Source organism: Ornithodoros turicata, unplaced genomic scaffold (assembly GCF_037126465.1).
Source record: "Ornithodoros turicata isolate Travis unplaced genomic scaffold, ASM3712646v1 ctg00001027.1, whole genome shotgun sequence".
Lineage (NCBI taxonomy): Eukaryota > Metazoa > Arthropoda > Arachnida > Ixodida > Argasidae > Ornithodoros > Ornithodoros turicata.
The window spans coordinates 7,808-25,573 of NW_026999439.1; the positions used below are offsets into that span (position 1 = coordinate 7,808).

Here is a 17,766-nt window from a genome sequence, read left to right on the forward strand (position 1 = left end):
TGTAGCGCGCGACGTGTCCCACTCTCGTGGTAGCTCCTTGGTAAATTTGACAGTCCCCAAATTTGTCCTGCATGCCTTGCGAAGCATATTTCTGCACGTAGAATATTTGTGACGGAGGCTTGTCCACGACGCCGTCAGGTTCCTCAGCACGTTCGCAATGAACGTAGATTACCGCACATGGAGAGGCCGCTTTAGATACAGCGAAAACGGCGGGCGGGAACGAAAAGGTTCGGGGGAAGACATGTTGTGTGCGTGCGTACACGTTGCACGAAAAAAAAGAAGAGACTGAGACTCGTAGTACCGCTTTTATTTAGACGTCGTCGTCGTCCTCTTGATCAGAACTGTGTTCCCAATACAGATTATCCAGGCTGCCGCTAAGATGTGGTCGACCGTCTTCATCTTGTCCTGACACATTTCTTGACGTGCTTGCAAGCATTCCAGGCGGTGCACTTGAAAGGCTTCCGCCACGATGCCGCGAATAAATTTGCGAAGTTCTTCGTTTTTGTCTTTCCTCGTCGGCGAGAAACACAGGGGAATAAGCCACACATGACGTTTTCCACGTATCGGTCAGTATGATGACGTGAGCATACTGAGCGCTGCCTTGATACAATAAACACGCGCAACGAAACGAGAGCGAAACTGAAACGGAGAACCCACCCGTTGCACCTTGCCACCTTGGAGCGCGCGTGCGCGCAGTGGAAGGAGAAGAGAGCGAAACCGAAACTGGGACGGCCCGCGACGAGATCCCCGCTGGATGCTGGCGACGCAGAGGGCGCTAGGAGCGCGCGCATGCGTAGCGGCCGCGGGGAGGCGCTCCACTCACTTGCGCGCCAGTGCCGTGTATGCCAAAGGGAGTCTGGCCATTAGGAGGAGGCCTAAAAAAGAGGCTCGACCAGTCAATCAAACTTAGGCGCAGTTCATTGGTTACCGTTTTCCATGGGAGCTGCCATGACACCAGATTTTCTCCAAAATGGAGGATGGTGCTTGGAACGGGGAAGCGGAGATTTCGTGACAAAAAATTTTCACAGTCTACTTTAATTTCATACTGTGAGTATGTATCCTCATGTACGCATGTGCAAAATCAGCTTCAACTTTCGCTCCGCCATCATTATTTACGTGAAAATTGAATATTTCGTCGTAACGTTAGGCCTAGTTAAGATCGTGATACCAGGAAAAATAGCAAGAAGGACGACTCTTATACGTAGGATTTTGCATTATATAATTGCATTTTATTTATACATACACCTTTGCTCCATTTTGATTCAATGTACTTACACTTCGTGATATAAAACTTCATACCGGCTGTCGTCTGCTACGAAGAAGCGGTTGTACTGCCATCCTGGCCATTCACTTCTGCCAGCAACCATTTCTGCAATTCTGAGCCTTCCCAGCATGCCTCTCTCCATGCAGATGGCGTTGATAAAAGTGGACGCAAAATCCGTCGTTGTGGTCTGTCACCAGTGATATCCGTTTCAATCCAAATTAATCAATTTTCTCTAAAATGGTACCGCCCAGTAAATAAGGGTGAGGTATAAGTACGGGATGGATGTAATAATAGACAACTGTATTTCGACCTGTGATTGGCTAGATCCGTCAAAAAGTGGGTGGAGCCTCAGGTATAGGCAGGTCCCATTAATGGCCAGTCTCCCTTTGGCATGCACGGCACTGTTGCGCGCTGGCCCTCGTGGAGTGAGGATGTGCGGTCGGTCGCTCCGCCGTCCCTGTGTTGCGTCAGTTGATCCTTGACTGTCGTCAGGATCGGACGCACCGTCGCCGCGGGGGCAAAGATGAGTGATTTGCCGTGTCCGATGTTACCGCGCTCGTGTTAAGCCTCTTCTCGCATGTTTGTCGTAACGGATAGGCCTTATTCCCCGTACGCGCATGTTTAGAGTTGTTTAGCAGTGACCCGTAGTGTACCAAGCCTGTTGATGCACATTTAGCGTTGTGAGCCTAGCATTTTGTGGTTGTCGTCTTGTGTTACCTGTTGAATTTCGTAGCGTTGTGCGGTGACGCTGAGGTTAGGCCTAACCGGTCGCCCTAAGCCTTTTCCACGCGCTCTGGCATGCTAGACTTGTTGAGCAGTGTTGCAATTTTACCTGCCGCTAGTATCTTGTTCTCTGTCTTTCTCGCATAGAGCTATGATGGTGGCGCCCTCTGGTGTGATGCCTTGCAACTAGGTGGCCACCTGTCGTCGATCCCTGCAACTACCGCCTGTCAACAAGCAACATGGTGGTCGCTGGTCACTCGGGTGTTCCGGAGCGGTTTCTTCGCCGCGGCATCGTTGATTTTCGAATAAATTGTTTCTCTCCACTCTATTTCTATCTATTTTTTTTTACGGACACAGGTTGCCTCCGACACACAGCTGGTCTGGGCACGAGTTAGATGCTCCGCAATTAATGAAACGCATTTATGACTCCCAGGAGGGTGCTGATTAATGTGGGGGGGTCTCATTTAACTCTAATTGCTAATTAAATCGTGTTTAGACGAAGTTGTGTGTTGGCGGGTGTCCATTCTTGTACTATGGCGAGTGCGGAAGTGAGCTCGCGCTGTCTATGCAGCGTTTGCTGGTTTTTGATGCGTGTACCCGAGACATGCCAGTAGAAACTGATAAGGATCGCTGTCGTTGTTTCGTTGGCACACACCTGGAAACTGGTTTGTGAACCCACACAGGTATTCCGTAGCACTCTGCACTGCTTCAGTGAATGAAAATTCGGGTCAGAGTACAGCTGACGACGATTCTCTATGAATGTTCCCTTTGCTCCCTTTCCTTATTCGTTTTTTTTTTGCGTCGCCGCTACTTGTGGAAGTAGGGATGACAGTTATCTAGACAGTTAATTAGACAGTTGACGTATGCTGTCTGCTTTGAGGACGTAACGGGCAGCGTGTTGGTTCTTCTCAGTGCGCGAAGCTCTCCATTTTTTGCGCTGGCGCAGAACCACTAACGATATCCCTTTGATACGTAAAAACGATAGCATACGATGCACTGAACTCTCTAGCTTATATCTTCTAAAGAAGAAAAGAAGACTTGCACGCCGTCACATCTCACGAAATGTTTTCCATTTCGTGAGCGGATATTCCATATCTGTGCGCGTGCTGACACACTTTTCACGAAACACAAATGTGCAAACAGGTGAGGTGAGAACGGGAACTCAGTAGAAGGTGGAGAGTGAGCCTGTGGTCTGTGCAACGTATACTATTCCTTGATATGCTCAAGACATCTGAACTTGCGGTGTCGCTCTGCCAAGGGTTCGTACTTGCTGACTAGCGAGTGTGCTAACGTACTCGGTGATTGCATGCCAATTTGCAGAAAGGCCAAGATGTATGATTCTGCAGGCTGAGCTCTCTTTCTTTCTTTATTGCGAATATGGAACACATACATAGTTTGAGGGGATATGCCAAAAAGCAACGGATGGCAGCTTGACTGAGGCATTATCCCGGGAATGACATTTGTTGTGACAGCAACAGCATATAGAAAAAAGCTCATAGACTGTTCCCCTCCTTCTTGCTCTTCCTCCTTGCAGCTCCTTGTGCTTGCTTCTCCTCAATATTGGCAGCATACAGATTAGTGGCAACTTCATATAAGCGGATCGAGGTGTCGAGTTCAATTCGCTCATGTAAACGACGTTGAGTCGAGCTGAAGCCACGCAGAGTCGAGTAGCGTCAACTCGACAGCGGGGCTGGGTTGACTCGCTCGACGCGATCACCGAAGTGCATGTAAATGCGCTCGGCCGAATTCTGATAGAGCGAACTGTGCGACCGAATCCATCCTATCGCTGCGTCCGAGACAGCCATACGGTCAGTGCAGGCCAGCACCAGGCCAGGTCCAGAAAGAGAAACTGGAAAACGCATTCACTGTGACCGGCTCCCATTTGAGTGACTTCATGTAAGCATGTGTCGGGTCCAGTTCACCTAGACTCGGCAGTCAACTAGAGCCGCTCTGTGGAGTTTATATAAACGCGGCTATTGATGTAGGTCCGCTGTATGAACAGGGGGGTGGGGAGGGGGGTGTATGATTTCGTCAAAAAAACTTGGCCAGTAAGGGCGACACGCTATTTCTCACGGAACATGACTGATTCCGAATCATCTCGACTTTCGTTTGAGGTGGCTTGCCGCTTCGAGTGAGGGGAAAAACTCTTCCATTTCTCCTGCGCAGTTCACTGTGCTGCTTATTCTGCGTGGCTCAATCAAGGGATGTTACGGGATGGCGTCGGAATGTCTCTTTAATTTAGGAGATCCTTGCTTGCGTCTTATCTCTTCCAGTATGATCGAATACAGCAGGACTTGTGTTCCGGAAATACTCGAAAGACAAAGATGCGACGAGACGTTTCTTCTTGAGCATTTCTTTAAGGACATCAACGCCGACTGTGGAACATCGAAGCCAGTCTGTGAGTATCAAATAAAAAAGAATGCCAGGGGCATAAATCATCTTACATGGCTTTTGTCAACAATTGTTTCTAAATCTAGCGATAAAGTGGTCATATTTCACAAGCGCTCCGGCCCCTGCGGCCATTATCTTCCCAATAATAGTCGAAAAATTTGAAGTCTACTTTTAATTCCTTTATTCTGTAATATTTATCCTAATAAAGCTGGTGGTGTGACCAGCCTAAGGCCATTCATACCACCATGTTCAACAACATGACACTCACTGCTGGTAGCAACGACAGGTAGGTACTTTGCGGCGAATTCAGAGCAACATTGGCTTCACTCTTTACGTAAGATTCAACAGTTTATGAAATAGTTGTCTCAATTAGTACCTAAATACAACTCGTGAATGAACCTCTCGTAACACCCAGAATGTTGGACTATTATTCCACTCAAAAGGCCTCAGTAAACACATGAGAACATGAGAAAAAAAAAAAAGAACGAGACAGCGTTCCGGATAAGCAGACAATGTATACAACTGCACCACTCCGACCATGACAAAAACGCCTTGACCATATTCTGCAAAGCAGAAATGACTGCACAGAAATTCGAGACCTTACCTCTACGAAATAAAAGTACCGCAAATACTTTTCCGGTATTTTCGTGCTGCAACGCTGGACGACCAGGCGTATCTGTCGATGGTGGGTTATTTAAATTCCTGAAATAACCCAACATAAAATATACAAGTTACACATAAGATAACTGTCATCGTTTACGACACAACATTGCACGACTAATTCCCTAAAATTATTTGTTTATTTGTTAAAATAGCAGATTTTGAGCCAGTCGTTATTTAAATCCTAACCCGTTTTCTAAAATCCGAAGACGAGCAGACTCGAGAAATAAATCGCAAGTGTCTTCTGTGCAAATGAGTCGAAATTAGAAGTGTACGCAGTTCTCGAGCGCCGAAATGACAAGGCCTTGGCTGTCTGTAGCTTATATGGTCCAGAAACGGGGCCGATCTATCTGAACAGCCCGTACTGCGATGAGCTCCATCGCTCGAAACCACGTGGTTCTTTGACATGGAAAGAGCGTCGCTCTTTTTGTGCTCAAGAGGTTTGAGGATTTTGTTTCGACTCATTTCCATAGCATACTTTTGCGATTTCTTCATTCCGTATATCATGACCATTAATGGGGTAGAGTATCGCCCCTCGCGATGATACTCCCCATTTATCATCCTAAAATAAAGCTGTTGTTTTACCGATTTCTGTTTCAAAGTAAGTGTTTGTTTGAAGATACGTAAGACAACTCGCGTTTTGCCCAAAAAGTACCATGTGTGCAAGATATCATCGCTGTTGCTCTCATTTTTTTCTTTTTCTTGTTACAAAAGTCTAAGCAATGAATTACCGCCCTGTACATAATCAAGCTGCATACAGGTGCACATAATCAAGGCAAAAGATAACTTTCTACTCGCTTATTTAACTAGAACCAGTTGTGCCGTTCACTTTGTTGCCTGTCACGTCATATAGTGCCACGTGATTCGCAAAACGTTGAAAGTGCAATGATACAGCCGTACATTTCTGAGTGACTGGAAGAGAATTGCACGATTTTTTTTCAATTCAATGAACTTGTGACAGTAGCTGAAATCGAAGAGGGCCGCAAAGACATATATACCAGAATGTCACAAATGAAAACGAAAATCGAAAAGCGATTAGTGTACAAGCACGAAATAAAAATGAGAAAGAAAAAAAGAATGTATTATCGGTGTCTCGGTTTGTCTCCCTCAAACTTTTCCCCCTCTGTTATGTTCCATTTTCAATTCTATGGTAAAAGATCGCAGCTGCGCGGAGTTAGGTGTACCACTAGTACACAGGGATATGCAGAAAAAGAAAAGATGTTTCATCATAAAGTATCAGATAAGTCATCATAAGTAAAGAAACCTAAAATCAAGAAGAGCTGCAATCCTTTCAATTGAATACAATAGTGAAAAGCAGGGGAGGTAAAGGACACAGGCATAATCCCAACAACGAAAAAAAAAAAAACGAAAAACGAGGCTCTGTGCCTCGGGCATTATCAAGATCTATATGTCGATGCCAATGACCACACCCTTGAAACTAATAATAATAATAATAACTCAGAGCGTTACGTCACAATTATTTTCCATCATGTTCGAGCATAATAGACGACTGGCAAAGGCATGGTTGAGGCCGTCCGCGCAATGCGTGCGCTGGAAGACCTGTTACCCGCATTTTCATCTAGAACTATACCAATAATAGATAAATAACTAAAACAATACACAGGGTGCTCTAAGATAAACAAAACAAACTGGGAGCAGCAATGCCATTTTTGCAGCCAGACAGACACTCAGCGGAAAAGTACTTGTAATTACTGGAGGACCGAATTACCTAGAAGTCACTATGGTATGGTATTGACTGTTTCCGAGAAAATGCGAGACAGCAAAATCAACGGCAATCATTATTTATTGACCCTTGTCTTATCAAAAAAGCTGAAACAAGCACTACTTTGAGGTTGAAATCGCCACATATTAATACGTAATCAGCAGACACCGGAACTACGCACTTCTCGAGCGAAGAGACATGACGTTCACCTTATCTGGTGGTGGTAGTGGTAGGTATGGGATGCTTATCGTAGTCACATTCAGGCGAGAAACATCACTATAAGGATCGAGCGCCCTTTGCGGACTTCACAGGGAACTGTGACGACATATGTCTTAAAGCGACTGAGGAAAACGCGCCGAAAACACCCAGACAGGACAGGCGGCATTCGGATTCCTACCCGGTTCACCTCCCAGTCACATAGTACCCACAATGCCATGGGAGCTGTTCTCCTTATCTGGGCCTGAAAGCGGCGTATTAGGTCAACAGATCAGCCTGTAGTTCAATCAGCATATAAAAAAACACGTGGCCCTCTGACGTGTGAACACCCGTCGCAGGTTTTGCGCACGAGAGTGGCGTGGTTTCAGTTCTCATTTTACACCACAAAACTGGGCAACTATTATTTATAAATAATATTATACTATAAGCAATTTATGTTATAAATTGTGTTATCGTTTCCGGATGTTTAAAAATAGAGGACAAATTCGTATGATGACTGGGACCAATTGTGCTGTCTTGCATTCCTCCACAAAGGATTAACTCAGTTAAGTTTCACTTTATTTTATTTCATATTCCTCTTTTGCACGTGCATAAATATTATTAGACGTGAGAACAGCGAAAAAAAAAAAACTGTGTTAAGCAGCTTCTGCGCCGCGCCGCTAAACACGATGGCGGATAAATAAGCGCCGTTATTTTGTAGATTTATAACTCTTACTTCATGACCGGATATATCCGCCACAGGGGTTAACCGCCACGGCTTATATAATCTTCCACGTTATACGTCACGTGCTCTATGCGCCGCGTCTCCTGTACGTCCCCAGTGTTATGCGCTGAGCCCTCTATTGGCTTCAGTCAGCATACGCTATGCCTCCAATCACCACACTTCACTCACCTGTGTGGAAAGCAAATTCGGTATATCTTTATTGACCCAAGGCACACAAAGATCATGTACAGCACCAATACTTTTGGCACGTATGAGGCCTGCTGGTGTATTTCTGAGCAGGCAGGTTGTTGCATTTTCACAACATGCCCGTGCGGTTCTTGCAGGTGATCTTGGTGGAAACATGTGCAATGCAGAATAACAGTGTTCCATTTGATATGCTTGAATCGAAATGCATTCCCCAGATGGCAAATTAGATACAACAGCAACACACATTAAGCTGAAAAATCTACCTAAACATGCTGTTCCCTTGCCGATTCGACAAAGTATTTTTACAGCACGTAACAGTACTCTACCAGGAACACAAATTACTGATGAACCGGTGGGACACTGTAGTGGATGAGTCACTTGAACATACAAGGACTTGTTCAATTGAAGTTGAGGGACAAGGATTACCATGGTAAAACCAATGTGGGTATGATGCCCATCCATTCTCACTCTAGTGGGCTGCAGTGTACATAATATCGCACAGTACCTCATAAACAACAGAATTGAATAAGAGCATAGTTATCAACGCTACCATACAGTTAGAATGGCAAGATATTAAGGACACATCCGTTAAATCGCCAAAATATCCTGCAGTAAAATGAAAGCTCGCAGGTGAATTCCACATTATTCGAGATCCCAATAAGAGGCATCTATGTTTTGCATAAGTCTCTCTGGCCCAGGTTTGTGAAAAAAACCAGCGCAGACATTCAAGGATTTCTGCAGTTACTCGAATAATTGGTGACACTCTTTCATTCACATGTCCACAATCTTCTACATACAAGCGCCGTCATTTTTATCGTGTTAATATGCCTCTGTTTCTAATTTGTTATTGAGACCTGAATTATGTCGCATAGATACGATCTGACAAGGTCGTTGTTTGAAGCGGTCAAACATGAACGCCTGCTGCTACGAATGATTCGAAATTTCGTTCGAATTTCGTTCCCCGAAATATTCAGATGAGTGTTCCCCCAGGCCGATTTCACATCAGGTCATGCAGGCAGGTCCCATTGACCTCCAGATTTTTTTATATATTTAGAAGTTCATCATACATGATGATCAACAGTAATCGAACGGTTTCTACCTAATAGCTTTTATGCAAAAAAATCGAGAAAATCCGACCTTGAATTCGGGTGTTTCACTTTTTGCCGTTTTTGGAAGCGATATCTCCCCAGTTTTAGAAGAAATTCTTGCGTTCTTTTAGTATGCATCCTATTTTCATATTTTAATGCTCTTTCATTTTATCATTCATATTATATTTTATCTACCATGCGTGTGTCTCCTACACGTATCCGCTGAAACAGACAAACGTTTAGACATAATTAAAGAAGAAACACGAAATTTTGCGCGCCCGTTTCCCGAAAAGACCCCTTTGTATTTCAATTATGTTTTGCCAATACATACATAGATCTTTTGTCTACCACAGAAAAAAAATGCTTCAAAACCTGCACACGAGCGATTAGCGCGTTAAAAAATGGTCCTATAAACAGCGCTTGTACCTGTCTGAGAGGGGCTGGCGGTATTGCTGGTTGGCGGTTCTCTGTCGTTGTCCTGTGTGGTTGCAGGACGGAGTGTCACCAGTTAAGTATGAAAGAAGGAAAAGTTTGACAGGGAGGAAAACTAAACGCGAGTGCAACATAACGTAACAACACAATCACTGAAAGGTGATTTACCGGTGTAGATGTACAGAGCTTCGTTTCCTTCCTCTGAGGCGACCGCGAGAGCTGTTTGTGCTGGCAGCATGGTTAATATTTCGTAAACATGCTCGAAGGGTATACTTACCGGCGCTTTCATGACCGCCCGGCGAATGCCAATTGTGCACGGATGCCCCGACCTGCAAGTTCGGTGAGAGTTGCACGATATCAACGGTACGTTCAACGCAAGCGATGTCGCAATGTGTCACAGCCGTGGGGAGACTGCCCCAAAAACCAGCGCCGTCCGCCTAACTCTAACCCCCAGCAGGACGCCGACTGGTGCACGCAACGTGATGCAACGTCATCTTATTGCGTTATTTTTCTCGTTGTTAACGTTTCGGTGGCGCTGTGGATAAGGCTGCAGGCAGTTAATGAGGGCAGCAAAATATAAGCGGTTTGACCCGCCACCGGCTTATACCACTGATATATCTATGTGGAACAAGTCAAGCTGGGAACAGGGGATATTCAGGGGATATTCCCTAGGCAAGTTATCAAAGGCGGACTCATGCTTTGTACTATGAGTACCCAAATATATCATACTGTTCGTTTTCAGGCTTGGAGTGCACTCAAAACGCAATATCGGATGCGGAAGATGTGTGCTTGAGGAAATACGAACAGGAACACGGCATCATTTCTAGAGGCCTGATGTCCGGCAACGACAAACGACTGTGCTGGTAAGCTCTTCGTCGCGTGCGTCCGGCGATTTTACAGCGGCATTATGATAAATAAGAAAATGCGTGAACAATTTTAAACTTTGCTGAATGATTTGCTTATATGGGCCAAATGTAGGAGCAGAACTCAGCAGAATGCTTGACACCCCCCCTCCCCCTCGGTGCATGGCAAAGACTTTGTTGTTTTAGGTTCAGACACCTGTCGATAATGATAGTTTAACCTGCCTGCGGTTCCTCATACGCCACTGGCAGCAATCCAAGGAATTAGGAGTACACTCTTAGAAATCGATCTTCTATCGTGTCTAATACAGACACCCGGACAACGGTAATTTTGGCGTTTCTACGTAGAGACCACGCGAAAGCGCGGGGAATGACGTCGCATCACGTGGTTTCCCTCGTAGAAGCCACAAAAGTGGCGTCTGTTTTATGCTTCACAGTTTCCTCCTTTCCCGGTCGTTTCCCTCTTCCCGCGTGCTCCTGCTTCCCCTCTGATCTGGATATGGCAGTTGTCACCCGTTGTGCAGCGTTTCCTCCATGCTTCCCATCCAGGCCTCGAATCGGAATTCTGCTTCAAGGCGTAACTGTGACAAAGTAAACGACGACAAAGACGCATTACAAAGTGGATAGGAACAACATTAAGTGTGATAAAAGTCACTATCGACAACAGTGAAAGGGTACGAACTATAGCTTATAATAAAACGATGATAGGTGAGGCAGCGAGGAGAGAAAAATGGTACATTGGTACCACAGCAGTACCAAGTATGTAGGAGGAGAGATCAAAGAGGTATCTTACTGAATGCGGTCATGGTCGACAGGTGAGTGTTAGCATTGGCCGCATGTTCCGGGTAACACTTGTGCCGTGTACCGGCTAATATCTGTCAGTCTTCGGTATGAATCGCACGCACATTTCCTCCAGGCGGCACGTTGAACACCAGTGAAGTCTTCGTTGGTGACGTCCATACCCACTGCGGCCAGCTGAGACAGAGAATGGTTACTCAAGCCACGGTCGAAACGAGCCCCCGAAAGACAAAAACATCCTGCGCCATACACAAACGTTAGCGCTCGTGAAGTCCAGGTTTAGAGGCAATTCTAACAGAGCTACAAACCGAATACAGCTGATAACACATTAGCGTCTCTCGAATACCTTCACTACTCAACTTCTCAAGCATCACCACATAACTTTCGTTGACATTCTGTCACGACCGCCATGACACTTCCATTTGCGCCTGCACCTTTCAAATGGTCGTTAGAAGCGTGGGGAAGTAACAGGTAGCCACTACGGTAGTAGTGCTGCTAGCATAGTTATCGCAATAAAATTCATTAACCGGAGGTGTCTTACCTGTAAAAGAATCCCAGAATCAGCAAAGCGAGGAAACGCTGGCGGCAAGGCATCGAAGAAGAGGTGTGAGCAGTGCCGCGCCACCAGCATGTCTGGCCCCGTCGCATAGTTCACGTGACTCCTCGACGCCGCTCAGGTGGTCACTCTGAGCGCATAGAAACCACGGCAAAAATTTAGACAACACGAAATAGACTTCACGACGTCCGATTCCTGGTCACGTGATAAACGTGTCTTCTACACGGCGTACGCGCCAAAAAAAGCAAGACTTTTTTTTGCATTTTCTTTTCTCTCGGGTCACGTGGTCATCTGTCGTTTAAAACTCTCGAGCGTGAATCTAGAAGACACGGCAGCTCATGACGGCACGATAGAAGACCTATTTCTAAGAGTGTACTGCTAGAGAGGACAACGCGCTGTGGGGTTTGGTTTGGAGAAACATTAACGCGAATACTCCGCGTCATTTCACCAAGCGCCCTAGCTGCCGGGTCCAGCTGATACATTACGGTTGCGTCTGCGGAGAGGAAAGAATCCGCTAGTATCCGCATGCCTTGTGGATGGGTGGATGAATAGTCGCTTTTCTCGATCGCAGCGCCATGAATAGCGCTGGAGTTAGGGAGGCACCATGAGATGCGGCTTTTTGAGGTGGCCGCGCATTATGCGCGGAATCTGTTATGGCATGCGTTCCCATTCTATTAAATTTTTCATTTTTTTATTAATGCAATTTCTAAAGTTGCTCAGTTACAGGTGGTTGGACAATACAATCCTGGGTGCAATGTCTCCTCGCGTCTTCCAAAACGATTCCAGACTTAAAGAACTTGCAAAACTGGCAGGTCGCACGGTTGCATTTGCAACAATGCAACTCTGCGACCATAAGAGGCACACAACGGGTATAGACGGAAGTGTGTGCATTAGCTCGCAATATGCAGCGCGCGAAGCACGAAGCAAGAACCGGTTGTCTGCGTAGCGTCCTGTCTTCCTTCAACACCATGTCTACGTTTCATCCAACCCGAGTCGCTCGCATCAGCACTCTTTCAGCATTCATTTTATTTCCATCGCAGGAATCGCACACGCTCATACATGCATCCTATATGTATTCCTTTATTTTAAATATAACGAACTACTTGAATGGGATATTCAACAAACAACTGCGCGTTTACAGGGCATGTCAGTATGAAATATGCAAAAAACACATTACATACCGTTGCACACAGCGCCGTTCATAGCGATCTTCCCGCACATCTGGCTGTGTTCTCTCAAGCCTCATATTCGCCTACGAGCAATGCTAAAAGCATCGGTAACAACGTAGAAAAAGTGCCAATTGTACATCCTCACGCTTCGACGTTTGGTAAGAGACTGATGAATACGTCGGCAGGGGGGGGGGGGGGGGGGATTTGGAGAAACGCTTACTCTTAAGCGCTGTTGAATGTCGCACGGAATACAAAAACAATAACTTCAAGTAAGAGCAGTAATGCGAAGTTACCAAGGCACATGTACTTTTGAAGAAATATTCACAAAAATTTTCAACAATTTTCAAGGCGGACGAATCACTATGTGGTGCGGCATTGAAAACGTGTTACAATGCGCCCTCCTTTGCCTTTGCACCAGCGGCCAGCCTCCGCGACATTGGGCAACGGCTATTTGATTTGTTAGGAATAAATTTTAATTTCACATTTCCTTAAGTGCCATATTTTTCGATACAATGCGTATTCTGGAATTTCATTTGTCCGAATAAGACCACTTCCTCGAATTAGTTCATTTTCTGCACGGACGTACAGCGTTCTTGCTAATCATGCCATTACTCAATTTTAGAATGAGCATGTACCGTCGGTCACTATTACGCCCATTCCTTCAACAACTGGCGTCTCACTTATTGTATTACCAATATGCCAAGCAGCATGTTTGATCTCGTTCAATCAATCTGAAAGGAGTTTCTCATTGATACCCATTAGAACAATTCTTCCAACTGACTTCTCATTCCTTGTATTGGCGAAGTCTGCGATACATGAAATGCTGGATCTCATTAAATCAATTGCAAATCAGCCTTTCTCATTGGCACCCATTAAAGCAATTCATTCATTCGGTTCCTTATTCCGTGGTAGCGGTCTTCGCAACACAACGCGGTGGAACCCGGTTTCGCGAAGGCAGCTTCACTGCAAACGTCCAATTCAGTCAATGATAGATAGTCGTCCTGTACACGTTGAACGAATTGGAAGTTTGATTTCTCATTGAATGTAAATAAAATTGCGGAAAGAATTCAATGTGATCACGTCTTGTATTCCCTGCAGGGTTGTGCTTCAATGTCACGTGTTGTCTGTCTTACAATCCGGAGCTGGGTTATAATTAGTGTGAATAGTAATAGTAGAATTTATTAGCCACGAGAAGGTCCGGGGTCATGTAACAGATATTTGTCTGCTATCTTTTGCAGTATGTTGGACTACAAGAAGAATTGTGTTCCAGACCAATTAAAACCAAAAGGCTGTGGCGAACAACTTCTTCAAAATTATGTTGTCAAGGTACAGAGTGAAATGAGATACCAATGTGCAGGATCGAGCTCGATGTGTGAGTATAAGCACAGGAAGAGCGCTGGCGCATAATGCATCCTACATGTGTTTGGGGAACAGTAGCTATTATGACGTCGGTGGCAAAGGTCACCATATCTCAGGAGGAGTGTGTTCTAACTAGTTATAGCCTGTGCTGTCTTCCGTGGTCGTTTGAAGGATTGATGCATTTTCTAATACATTTTAATATTTCGTTAATTAGTGATGTTGATCACAACAAAGGTGGTAGTGTGACCAGCATTATCGCATAATTATTTTCATATTCAAGGTGATCCTTAGAGCAGGGAATTGAGGGCGTAGCATGAAATTTGTGACTGAGATTACTCCTTCGACACGACATGCTTATCGGCAGGGCCTCATCAGCGGTGCAGCTTGTGTTTGAAGAAGCGACACAAGAAGGCCAAACAGAAGATGACGCTTCCCTGCTGGGTCAGATCATGCTGCACAAGCTGAATGCGTCAGTATAAAACCCAATAAGGCACATGAGAGAAAACGCAGAAAATCAACGGCTCCACACTTATGATAGTAGCAACCAAATGGTGTATTTTCTAGAACTTTCTGCGTAGTATTTTTGATTTCCTCGCAACAGTAGAATTGTGTAATATGTACAAGGTGCTTTTTATTCGATACATATATTATTAAAAAGCGGTGAGAGCAGCACTGATGTCATCTTCGCAGCGACTTATGCGGTCAGGCGGATACTCGTAGGGCAGTGTGTGCAAGTACTGCACGAAACATGTTAAATTCATTAATCAACGAAGTCATTGCATGTTTTCTGGGAAACATCCATTACTGAAATCCATCGTCCTTATGGAACAGCCGAGAAGCGAACGAACCTTGATATATGAATTGACAAACGTTTGCTATGCAAGTGAACCAAAATAAGGACTGTGCACGTACCTACGTACTCACTACGCCAGTGCCGTTTTTGTCGGCGGCGATTGGTCAACTTTGGGTATGGTGGTCATGTGGCGTCAGGCAGGGAGGTACTGGGGTTCGAATCCCGGTGTCAGTTGTGCCGTCCCGGTTTTTCGTGGGTTGTCCCTCAGACGCTGTGGTATATATGTCGGCAGAGTTCCCTTCGAAGTCGGCCCAGGACGCACTTTCCCCAATAGCGGCAGTCGTGACGTTGCCCACCCCCATGAGCTTGTGCGTTACCCGCAGAAAAAGAAAAGAAAAAGACAAAAACGAGGCTGGGAGCAAACAGGACACATCTGAACAATGCATGTTCTTCGTGTGCGCTCATTTTGCTGTTATTCTTTTTTTTATCTTATTCGTTAGTGGGCAGCATACGCAAGGGACAGTAGTGGCATACCAGGCGTTTATCCATATGGTAGCCCATAACTGCGGGTAATGCAGTCGATGTTGGGAAACGGAAGCGCAACCAAATGTCACCATCTTGGCTCATCATGAAGATTCCAAAATGCGGATATTATATTTTATCGCGGATTCATTCACACTTAGAAACATAGCGTTCAAACTTATCCGCTAAATAGACTCTTTTCATTGTGCTTGCTACCAAAATCAGCCCCATCTTGCACAGCTTGTTTTGTGTTCTGTCCATTGATCTTTCACTGTTTCCAACGTCAGAGCCTCAATTCGGTTAACAGCATTTTTCTAAACAGTAACGCCCACAATAACGGTTGTAGTGAAGACAGCGACATCGGCCAACATGTGCGTATTAAACACGCACTTCGTTATTTAAACAGGTTTCCTAACAAAAAACGTTCCGACACAAAATGAAATCCTAACAGGTAACAAGCATATTGACCCGTCTCTCTTGTTGCAGTAGAGCAGTCATATAACATAGGATATAAAAAAAAATATTACAAGAATTACAGAGGAAATTACAAGGAAATTACAAGAGTTATTCACTGTGAGACTAGCACAAATACTTGTCATGTTCTTTCTTTCCTTCTTTCTTTTCGTTTTCGTGTCTAACTGACATCTCCAGTTCCCCTAGCTCCGTGGAAAAGACGAAAACTTTTACACGTCGCAACTGGAATCTGACCGAGGTTCGAATCACGGTACCGGCTGTGCGTTCTGGCTGTGCGCTTTCCTTAGACGCTATAAGGCAAGTATTGACACGTTTCCCTGTGAGGTCAGCCATGGACACTGCCATGGACACCATGCCTTTCACCACAGCAACAGACAGATCGCTTGGCAATACTACGCCACATATCAACCAGCAAGCTCCTGCATTTATCTTCTCGCGGATGTGTCCGTTGATATGACACGAAACACCTTTTGGATCAATAGCACGCTGGCTTTAGTACAGTGCCTGGAGTCATTTCTGGAGAAGTGAAGTGGTTTACCCAGAATTTTGTGCATGGGGGTGTATTGGGCCCCGCAAGGGGTGTGACGTCACTGCTCCATGTATTTTTATGTTCTTTGAGGAGATATTGGGTAACCTCACAAAATTTTAGCAAGAGGGGTGTCTTCCAGACTTTTATGGTTTTATGGGTTTGTTTTTTGGCGTTAGGGGATTTGGGGGTCTGGACACATCATTGAAAAACATGTAAACGATCGTATCTGTGTTCACGCCCTCTAAGCTATAAACACAGTCATTTGGACCTCCCCTTTTTTTCAAAAACCGGCATATATCAGTAAAGCATATCTGCGAGCAACAGAATAATCTCCGTAGATCAAAATTCGAAATACTAGTGTGGACATTTTTGCTGATATTATTTCATTTTTATCCTCTTCGCAATATTTTATCTTCTTGTAAGTTCCTTCTTGTAAGTAACCTTCTTTTTTGTGCACATCTATATGGGGTCTCACGCTGTTGGCGGGCACGTAAAACCAATAGATAAATAAACTAAAGAAATACCATCAGTGGTTTACCCACAAGTTTGTGCATGGGGGTGTATTGGGCCCCGCAGGGGGTGTGACGTCACTGCTCCATGTATTTTAATGTTCTTTGAAGAGATATTGGGTAACCTCACAAAATTTTAGGAAGGGGGTGCCTTCGAGACCTTTGTGGGGTGTTAGGTTGGGGGGTCTGGACACATCATTGACCAACATGTAAATGCTCGTATCTGTGTTCACGCCCTCTAAGATATAAACACAGTCATTTGGAGCTCCCCTTTTTTCAACACCCGGCATATCTCAGTAAACCATATGTCCGAGCAGTGTAATAATCTCCGTAAATGAAAATTACCGTTTAAACTGGGTTAATTTTTGGCCCTTCACACTTGACTTCAACACTTCCTTCCATCAGCTACGCTACTCGCGGAGATAAAAATCTATTTCATAGCAAGCACATAATTTCGTGGAGGACTCGTGTATTTTCTAGCACGGTTTCCCAGAACCCGATGCAGTTCCCTTAATGCTCTGGTGATAGAAAATCACACACCGTTCTAAAAGGACGGCACACGTAATTCTGAAATCCCTCGACTGAGAACGCACAGACGCCATCTTTCAGAACACCTGCCTCCCTCACTAGCACGTGTACCCTTCCTCCACCGGCATGCGTTCTGCGAAAAAGCAGTCGAGTCCAAGGCAGAAATGGGGATGTTACTTCTCGCGCGTATCTTTTTGTTAGAGTTCATCCAATGTTCTAAAACTGGCCCTTTAGCAGATCGGAGGGGCTTTGTGATATCCGT

General features: G+C 45.1%; 1 long non-coding RNA gene across 1 annotated transcript in view; it reads left to right on the top strand.

Moving 5' to 3' along the window:
* The first annotated feature begins 4,265 nt into the window (after positions 1-4,265).
* Positions 4,266-17,766, top strand: part of LOC135376080 (uncharacterized) — a 30,150-nt gene continuing 16,649 nt past the window's right edge. The window contains exons 1-3 of the long non-coding RNA XR_010417529.1: positions 4,266-4,385; positions 10,150-10,270; positions 14,029-14,162. This is a non-coding gene — a long non-coding RNA (uncharacterized LOC135376080). The remainder of the gene's footprint in view (positions 4,386-10,149; positions 10,271-14,028; positions 14,163-17,766) is intronic.